A 12,932-nucleotide genomic window follows, 5' to 3' on the forward strand; every position below is an offset into this window, starting at 1 on the left:
AATATATCTTATATACTGTACATAAAATATAAAATTTCACTAAATATATATTATGTACTGTACATAAAATTTCAAATTTCAACAAATATATATTATATATTGTATATAAAAATCAAATGTCACCAAATATATACTATATACTGTACATTAAATATGAAAGTACACCAAATACATATTATATACTGTACATAAAATATAAAATTTCACCAAATATATATTATACACGGTACATAAAATATCAAATGTCACCAAATGTATACTATGTACTGTACATAAAATATGAAAGTACACGAAATATATGTTATATACTGTACATAAAATATAAAATTTCACCAAATATATATTATATACTATACATAAAATATCAAATTTCAGCAAATATATATTATATACTGTACATAAAATATCAAATGTCACCAAATATATGCTATATACTGTACATAAAATATGAAAGTACACCAAATATATCTTATATACAGTACATAAAATATAAAATTTCACCAAATATATAGTATATACTGTACATAAAATATCAAATTTCAAGAAACTTATCTTATTAATTGTATATAAAATATCAAATGTCACCAAATATATACTATATACAGTACATAAAATATGAAAGTACACGAAATATATATTATATACTGTACATAAAATATAAAATTTCACCAAATATATATCATATACTGTACATAAAATATCAAATTTCACCAAATATATATTATATAGTGTACAATTAATATCAAATTTCGCCAAATATATATTATATACTGTATATAAAATATCAAATTTCAACAAATATGTATTATTTGCTGTACATAAAATATGAAAGTACATCAAGTATATATTTTATACTGTACATAAAATATGAAAGTACACCAAATATATATTACATACTGTATATAAAATATCAAATTTCACGAAATATATATTATATACTGTACATAAAATATCAAATTTCACCAAATACATATTATATACTGTACACAAAATATCAAATTTAACCCAAAGTATACTATATACTGTACATATAATATCAAATTTCACCAAATATCTACTATGTACTGTGCAAAAAATATCGAATTTCAACAAATATATACTATATATGTACATAAAATAGGAAAGTACACCAAATATATATATAGTATATAAAATATCAAATTTCACCAAATATATATTATATACTGTACATTAAATATCAAATTTCACCAAATATATATTATATACTGTACTTATAACATCAAATTTCACCAAATATATATTATATACTGTACACAAAATTTCAAATTTCAACAAACATATCTTACATATTGTTCATAAAATATCAAATGTCACCAAATATATATTATATACTGTATATAAAATATGAAAATACAGCAAATATATATTATATACTGAAAGTAAAATATCAAATTTCACCAAATATATATTATATACTGTACCTATAATATCAAATTTCACCAAATATATATTATATACTGTACATAAAACTGGTAAGTACACCAAATATATATGATATAGAGTACATAAAACAGAAAATTGCACCAAATATAAATTATATACTGTACATAAAATATCAAATATCAACAAATATGTATTATTTTCTTACATAAAATATGAAAGTACATCAAGTATATATTTTATACTGCACATAAAATATGAAAGTACACCAAATATATATTATATACTGTACATAAAATATCAAATTTCACCAAATATGTTTTATACTGTACCTAAAGTATGAAATTTCACCAAATATATATTATATACAGTTCAAAAAATATCAAATTCCACCAAATATATATTATATACTGTACCTATAATATCAAATTTCACCAAATATATATTATATACTGTACATAAAATAAGAAGTTTCAACAAATATATATTATTTTCTGTACATAAAATATGAAACTACATCAAGTATATATTTTATACTGTACTTAAAATATGAAAGTACACCAAATATATATTACATACTGTACATAAAATATCAAATTTCAACAAATTTATATTACATACTGTACATAAAATATCAAATGTCACCAAATATATTCTCTACACTGTACATAAAATATGAAAGTACACAAAATATACAATATATACTGTTTATAAAATATAAAATTTCACCAAATATATCTTATATACTGTACATAAAATATCAAATTTCACCAAAAACATAATATACTGTACATATAATATCACATTTCACCAAATATCTGTTATATAATGTACATAAAAAATCAAATTTCACCTAATATATACTATATACTGTACATAAAATATGAAAGTACACCAAATATATATTATATACTGTACATAAAATATAAAATTTCACCAAATACATATTATATATTGTACATATAATATCAAATTACACCAAATACATATCATATACTGTACATATAATATCAAATTTCAGGAATTATATACCGTATACTGTACATTAAATATGAAACTACACCTATATATTATATACTGTACATAAAATATCAAAGTACACCAAATATGTATTATATACTGCAAGTAAAATATGAAAGTACACCAATTATATATCATATGCTGTAAATAAAATTTCAAATTTCAACAACTATATCTTATGTACAGTAGATGAAATATCAAATTTCACAAAATATATATTATATACTGTACATAAACTATGAAGGTACCCCAAATACTTATTATATACTGCACATAAAACTTGAAAGTACATCAGGTATATATTTTATACTGTACATAAAATATGAAAGTACACCAAATATATATTATATACTGTACATAAAATATCAAATTTCACCAAATATATTTTATATACTGTACATAAAATATCAAATTTCACCAAATATATATTATATAGTGTACAAATAATATCAAATTTCGCCAAATATATATTATATACTGTATATAAAATATCAAATTTCAACAAATATGTATTATTTGCTGTACATAAAATATGAAAGTACATCAAGTATATATTTTATACTGTACATAAAATATGAAAGTACACCAAATATATATTACATACTGTATATAAAATATCAAATTTCACGAAATATATATTATATACTGTACATAAAATATCAAATTTCACCAAATATATATTATATACTGTACACAAAATATCAAATTTAACCCAAAGTATACTATATACTGTACATATAATATCAAATTTCACCAAATATCTACTATGTACTGTGCAAAAAATATCGAATTTCACCAAATATATACTATATATGTACATAAAATAGGAAAGTACACCAAATATATATATAGTATATAAAATATCAAATTTCACCAAATATATCTTATATACTGTACATAAAATATCAAATTTCACCAAATATATATTATATACTGTACATTAAATATCAAATTTCACCAAATATATATTATATACTGTACTTATAACATCAAATTTCACCAAATATATATTATATACTGTACACAAAATTTCAAATTTCAACAAACATATCTTACATATTGTTCATAAAATATCAAATGTCACCAAATATATATTATATACTGTATATAAAATATGAAAATACAGCAAATATATATTATATACTGTAAGTAAAATATCAAATTTCACCAAATATATATTATATACTGTACCTATAATATCAAATTTCACCAAATATATATTATATACTGTACATAAAACTGGTAAGTACACCAAATATATATGATATAGAGTACATAAAACAGAAAATTGCACCAAATATAAATTATATACTGTACATAAAATATCAAATTTCAACAAATATGTATTATTTTCTTACATAAAATATGAAAGTACATCAAGTATATATTTTATACTGCACATAAAATATGAAAGTACACCAAATATATATTATATACTGTACATAAAATATCAAATTTCACCAAATATATGTTTTATACTGTACATAAAGTATGAAATTTCACCAAATATATATTATATACAGTTCAAAAAATATCAAATTTCACCAAATATATATTATATACTGTACCTATAATATCAAATTTCACCAAATATATATTATATACTGTACATAAAATAAGAAATTTCAACAAATATATATTATTTTCTGTACATAAAATATGAAACTACATCAAGTATATATTTTATACTGTACTTAAAATATGAAAGTACACCAAATATATATTACATACTGTACATAAAATATCAAATTTCAACAAATTTATATTACATACTGTACATAAAATATCAAATGTCACCAAATATATTCTCTACACTGTACATAAAATATGAAAGTACACAAAATATACAATATATACTGTTTATAAAATATAAAATTTCACCAAATATATCTTATATACTGTACATAAAATATCAAATTTCACCAAAAACATAATATACTGTACATATAATATCACATTTCACCAAATATCTGTTATATAATGTACATAAAAAATCAAATTTCACCTAATATATACTATATACTGTACATAAAATATGAAAGTACACCAAATATATATTATATACTGTACATAAAATATAAAATTTCACCAAATACATATTATATATTGTACATATAATATCAAATTACACCAAATACATATCATATACTGTACATATAATATCAAATTTCAGGAATTATATACCGTATACTGTACATTAAATATGAAACTACACCTATATATTATATACTGTACATAAAATATCAAAGTACACCAAATATGTATTATATACTGCAAGTAAAATATGAAAGTACACCAATTATATATCATATGCTGTAAATAAAATATCAAATTTCAACAACTATATCTTATGTACAGTAGATGAAATATCAAATTTCACAAAATATATATTATATACTGTACATAAACTATGAAGGTACCCCAAATACTTATTATATACTGCACATAAAACTTGAAAGTACATCAGGTATATATTTTATACTGTACATAAAATATGAAAGTACACCAAATATATATTATATACTGTACATAAAATATCAAATTTCACCAAATATATTTTATATACTGTACATAAAATATCAAATTTCACCAAATATATATTATATAGTGTACAATTAATATCAAATTTCGCCAAATATATATTATATACTGTATGTAAAATATCAAATTTCAACAAATATGTATTATTTGCTGTACATAAAATATGAAAGTACATCAAGTATATATTTTATACTGTACATAAAATATGAAAGTACACCAAATATATATTACATACTGTATATAAAATATCAAATTTCACGAAATATATATTATATACTGTACATAAAATATCAAATTTCACCAAATATATATTATATACTGTACACAAAATATCAAATTTAACCCAAAGTATACTATATACTGTACATATAATATCAAATTTCACCAAATATCTACTATGTACTGTGCAAAAAATATCGAATTTCACCAAATATATACTATATATGTACATAAAATAGGAAAGTACACCAAATATATATATAGTATATAAAATATCAAATTTCACCAAATATATCTTATATACTGTACATAAAATATCAAATTTCACCAAATATATATTATATACTGTACATTAAATATCAAATTTCACCAAATATATATTATATACTGTACTTATAACATCAAATTTCACCAAATATATATTATATACTGTACACAAAATTTCAAATTTCAACAAACATATCTTACATATTGTTCATAAAATATCAAATGTCACCAAATATATATTATATACTGTATATAAAATATGAAAATACAGCAAATATATATTATATACTGTAAGTAAAATATCAAATTTCACCAAATATATATTATATACTGTACCTATAATATCAAATTTCACCAAATATATATTATATACTGTACATAAAACTGGTAAGTACACCAAATATATATGATATAGAGTACATAAAACAGAAAATTGCACCAAATATAAATTATATACTGTACATAAAATATCAAATTTCAACAAATATGTATTATTTTCTTACATAAAATATGAAAGTACATCAAGTATATATTTTATACTGCACATAAAATATGAAAGTACTCCAAATATATATTATATACTGTACATAAAATATCAAATTTCACCAAATATATGTTTTATACTGTACATAAAGTATGAAATTTCACCAAATATATATTATATACAGTTCAAAAAATATCAAATTTCACCAAATATATATTATATACTGTACCTATAATATCAAATTTCACCAAATATATATTATATACTGTACATAAAATAAGAAATTTCAACAAATATATATTATTTTCTGTACATAAAATATGAAACTACATCAAGTATATATTTTATACTGTACTTAAAATATGAAAGTACACCAAATATATATTACATACTGTACATAAAATATCAAATTTCAACAAATTTATATTACATACTGTACATAAAATATCAAATGTCACCAAATATATTCTCTACACTGTACATAAAATATGAAAGTACACAAAGTATACAATATATACTGTTTATAAAATATAAAATTTCACCAAATATATCTTATATACTGTACATAAAATATCAAATTTCACCAAAAACATAATATACTGTACATATAATATCACATTTCACCAAATATCTGTTATATAATGTACATAAAAAATCAAATTTCACCTAATATATACTATATACTGTACATAAAATATGAAAATACACCAAATATATACTATATACTGTACATAAAATATAAAATTTCACCAAATACATACTATATATTGTACATATAATATCAAATTACACCAAATACATATCATATACTGTACATATAATATCAAATTTCAGGAATTATATACCATATACTGTACATAAAATATGAAACTACACCTATATATTATGCACTGTACATAAAATATCAAAGTACACCAAATAGGTATTATATACTGCAAGTAAAATATGAAAGTACACCAATTATATATCATATACTGTACATAAAATATCAAATTTCACCAACGATATCTTATATACAGAAGATGAAATATCAAATTTCACAAAATATATATTATATACTGTACATAAAATATGAAGGAACCCCAAATATTTATTATATACTGCACATAAAACTTGAAAGTACATCAAGTATATATTTTATACTGTACATAAAATATGAAAGTACACCAAATATATATTATATACTGTACATAAAATATCAAATTTCACCAAATATATTTTATATACTGTACATAAAATATCAAATTTCACCAAATATATATTATATACTGTACAATTAATATCAAATTTCGCCAAATATACATTATATACTGTATATAAAATATCAAAATACAACAAATATGTATTATTTGCTGTACATAAAATATGAAAGTACATCAAGTATATATTTTATACTGTACATAAAATATGAAAGTACACCAAATATATATTAAATACTGTATATAAAATATCAAATTTCACCAAGTATATATTATATACTGTACATAAAATATCAAATTTCACCAAATATATATTATATAATGTAGACAAAATATCAAATTTAACCCAAAGTATATTATATACTGTACATATAATATCAAATTTCACCAAATATCTGCTATATACTGTGCAAAAAATATCAAATTTCACCAAATATATACTATATACTGTACATAAAATATGAAAGTACACCAAATATATATATACTGTACATAAAATGTCAAATTTCACCAAATATATATTATATACTGTACATAAAATATCAAATTTCACCAAATATATATTATATACCGTACATAAAATATCAAATTTCACCAAATATATATTATATACTGTACCTATAATATCAAATTTCACCAAATATATATTATATACTGTACATAAAATATCAAATTTCAACAAACATATCTTACATATTGTTGATAAAATATCAAATGTCACCATATATATATTATATACTGTACATAAAATATGAAAATACACCAAATATATATTATATACTGTAAGTAAAATATAAAATTTCACCAAATATATATTATATACTGTATATAAAATGTCAAATTTCAACAAATATATATTATCTACTGTACATAAAATATCTAATGTCACCAACTATATACTATATACTGTACATAAAATATGAAAGTACACCAAATATATATTATACACTGTACATAAAATATAAAATTTCACCAAATATATATTATTTACTGTAAATAAAATATCAAATTTCAGCAAATATATATTATATACTGTACATAAAATATCAAATGTCACCAAATATATACTATATACTGTACATAAAATATGAAATTACACCAAATATATGTTATATACTTTATATAAAATATAAAATTTCACCAAATATATATTATATACTTTACATATAATATCAGATTACACAAAATACATATTATATACTGTATATAAAATATCAAATTTCAGCAATTATATACTATATACTCTACATAAAGTATGAAACTACACCAATATATATTATATACTGTGCATAAAATATCAAAGTACACCAAATATATATTATATACTATAAGTAAAATATGAAAGTACACCAAATATATATCATATACCGTACATAAAATCTCAAATTTCATCAAATATATATTATATACTGTGGGTGAAATATCAAATTTCACCAAATATATATTATATACTGTACATAAAATATCAAATTTCACCAAATATATCTTTTATACTGTACCTAAATTATCAAATTTCACCAAATATATATTATATACTGTACATAAAATATCAAATTTCACCAAATATATATTATATACTGTACATAAAATATCAAATTTCAACAAACATATCTTATATATTGTACATAAAATATCAAATGTCACCAAATATATACTATGTACTGTACATAAAATATGAAAGTACACCAAATATATAGTATCTAGTGTACATAAAATATAAAATTTCACCAAATATATATTATATACTTTACATAAAATATCAAATTTCAACAAATATATATTATATACCGTACATAAAATATCAAATGTCAACAAATATATACTATATACTGTACATAAAATATGAAAGTACACCAAATATGTGTTATAAACTGCAAGTAAAATATGAAAGTACACCAATTATATATCATATACTGTAGATAAAATATCAAATTTCACCAACTATATCTTATATACAGTAGATGAAATATCAAATTTCACAAAATATGTATTATATACTGTACATAAAATAAGTAAGCACCCCAAATATTTATTATATACTGCACATAAAACTTGAAAGTACATCAGGTATATATTTTATACTGTACATAAAATATGAAAGTACACCAAATATATATTACATACTGTATATAAAATATCAAATTTCACGAAATATATATTATATACTGTACATAAAATATCAAATTTCACCAAATACATATTATATACTGTACACAAAATATCAAATTTAACCCAAAGTATACTATATACTGTACATATAATATCAAATTTCACCAAATATCTACTATGTACTGTGCAAAAAATATCGAATTTCACCAAATATATACTATATATGTACATAAAATAGGAAAGTACACCAAATATATATATAGTATATAAAATATCAAATTTCACCAAATATATCTTATATACTGTACATAAAATATCAAATTTCACCAAATATATATTATATACTGTACATTAAATATCAAATTTCACCAAATATATATTATATACTGTACTTATAACATCAAATTTCACCAAATATATATTATATACTGTACACAAAATTTCAAATTTCAACAAACATATCTTACATATTGTTCATAAAATATCAAACGTCACCAAATATATATTATATACTGTACATAAAATATGAAAATACAGCAAATATATATTATATACTGTAAGTAAAATATCAAATTTCACCAAATATATATTATATACTGTACCTATAATATCAAATTTCACCAAATATATATTATATACTGTACATAAAACTGGTAAGTACACCAAATATATATGATATAGAGTACATAAAATATAAAATTGCACCAAATATAAATTATATACTGTACATAAAATATCAAATTTCAACAAATATGTATTATTTTCTTACATAAAATATGAAAGTACATCAAGTATATATTTTATACTGCACATAAAATATGAAAGTACACCAAATATATATTATATACTGTACATAAAATATCAAATTTCACCAAATATATGTTTTATACTGTACATAAAGTATGAAATTTCACCAAATATATATTATATACAGTTCAAAAAATATCAAATTTCACCAAATATATATTATATACTGTACCTATAATATCAAATTTCACCAAATATATATTATATACTGTACATAAAATAACAAATTTCAACAAATATATATTATATTCTGTACATAAAATATGAAACTACATCAAGTATATATTTTATACTGTACTTAAAATATGAAAGTACACCAAATATATATTATATACTGTACATAAAATATCAAATTTCACCAAATATATGTTTTATACTGTACATAAAGTATGAAATTTCACCAAATATATATTATATACAGTTCAAAAAATATCAAATTTCACCAAATATATATTATATACTGTACCTATAATATCAAATTTCACCAAATATATATTATATACTGTACATAAAATGAGAAATTTCAACAAATATATATTATTTTCTGTACATAAAATATGAAACTACATCAAGTATATATTTTATACTGTACTTAAAATATGAAAGTACACCAAATATATATTACATACTGTACATAAAATATCAAATTTCAACAAATTTATATTACATACTGTACATAAAATATCAAATGTCACCAAATATATTCTCTACACTGTACATAAAATATGAAAGTACACAAAGTATACAATATATACTGTTTATAAAATATAAAATTTCACCAAATATATCTTATATACTGTACATAAAATATCAAATTTCACCAAAAACATAATATACTGTACATATAATATCACATTTCACCAAATATCTGTTATATAATGTACATAAAAAATCAAATTTCACCTAATATATACTATATACTGTACATAAAATATGAAAATACACCAAATATATATTATATACTGTACATAAAATATAAAATTTCACCAAATACATACTATATATTGTACATATAATATCAAATTACACCAAATACATATCATATACTGTACATATAATATCAAATTTCAGGAATTATATACCATATACTGTACATAAAATATGAAACTACACCTATATATTATGCACTGTACATAAAATATCAAAGTACACCAAATAGGTATTATATACTGCAAGTAAAATATGAAAGTACACCAATTATATATCATATACTGTACATAAAATATCAAATTTCACCAACGATATCTTATATACAGAAGATGAAATATCAAATTTCACAAAATACATATTATATACTGTACATAAAATATGAAGGAACCCCAAATATTTATTATATACTGCACATAAAACTTGAAAGTACATCAAGTATATATTTTATACTGTACATAAAATATGAAAGTACACCAAATATATATTATATACTGTACATAAAATATCAAATTTCACCAAATATATTTTATATACTGTACATAAAATATCAAATTTCACCAAATATATATTATATACTGTACAATTAATATCAAATTTCGCCAAATATACATTATATACTGTATATAAAATATCAAAATACAACAAATATGTATTATTTTCTGTACATAAAATATGAAAGTACATCAAGTATATATTTTATACTGTACATAAAATATGAAAGTACACCAAATATATATTAAATACTGTATATAAAATATCAAATTTCACCAAGTATATATTATATACTGTACATAAAATATCAAATTTCACCAAATATATATTATATAATGTAGACAAAATATCAAATTTAACCCAAAGTATATTATATACTGTACATATAATATCAAATTTCACCAAATATCTGCTATATACTGTGCAAAAAATATCAAATTTCACCAAATATATACTATATACTGTACATAAAATATGAAAGTACACCAAATATATATATACTGTACATAAAATGTCAAATTTCACCAAATATATATTATATACTGTACATAAAATATCAAATTTCACCAAATATATATTATATACCGTACATAAAATATCAAATTTCACCAAATATATATTATATACTGTACCTATAATATCAAATTTCACCAAATATATATTATATACTGTACATAAAATATCAAATTTCAACAAACATATCTTACATATTGTTGATAAAATATCAAATGTCACCATATATATATTATATACTGTACATAAAATATGAAAATACACCAAATATATATTATATACTGTAAGTAAAATATAAAATTTCACCAAATATATATTATATACTGTATATAAAATGTCAAATTTCAACAAATATATATTATCTACTGTACATAAAATATCTAATGTCACCAACTATATACTATATACTGTACATAAAATATGAAAGTACACCAAATATATATTATACACTGTACATAAAATATAAAATTTCACCAAATATATATTATTTACTGTAAATAAAATATCAAATTTCAGCAAATATATATTATATACTGTACATAAAATATCAAATGTCACCAAATATATACTATATACTGTACATAAAATATGAAATTACACCAAATATATGTTATATACTTTATATAAAATATAAAATTTCACCAAATATATATTATATACTTTACATATAATATCAGATTACACAAAATACATATTATATACTGTATATAAAATATCAAATTTCAGCAATTATATACTATATACTCTACATAAAGTATGAAACTACACCAATATATATTATATACTGTGCATAAAATATCAAAGTACACCAAATATATATTATATACTATAAGTAAAATATGAAAGTACACCAAATATATATCATATACCGTACATAAAATCTCAAATTTCATCAAATATATATTATATACTGTGGGTGAAATATCAAATTTCACCAAATATATATTATA

Source organism: Gorilla gorilla, chromosome 3, assembly GCF_029281585.2.
Source record: "Gorilla gorilla gorilla isolate KB3781 chromosome 3, NHGRI_mGorGor1-v2.1_pri, whole genome shotgun sequence".
In the NCBI taxonomy this organism is placed as follows: Eukaryota; Metazoa; Chordata; class Mammalia; order Primates; family Hominidae; genus Gorilla; species Gorilla gorilla.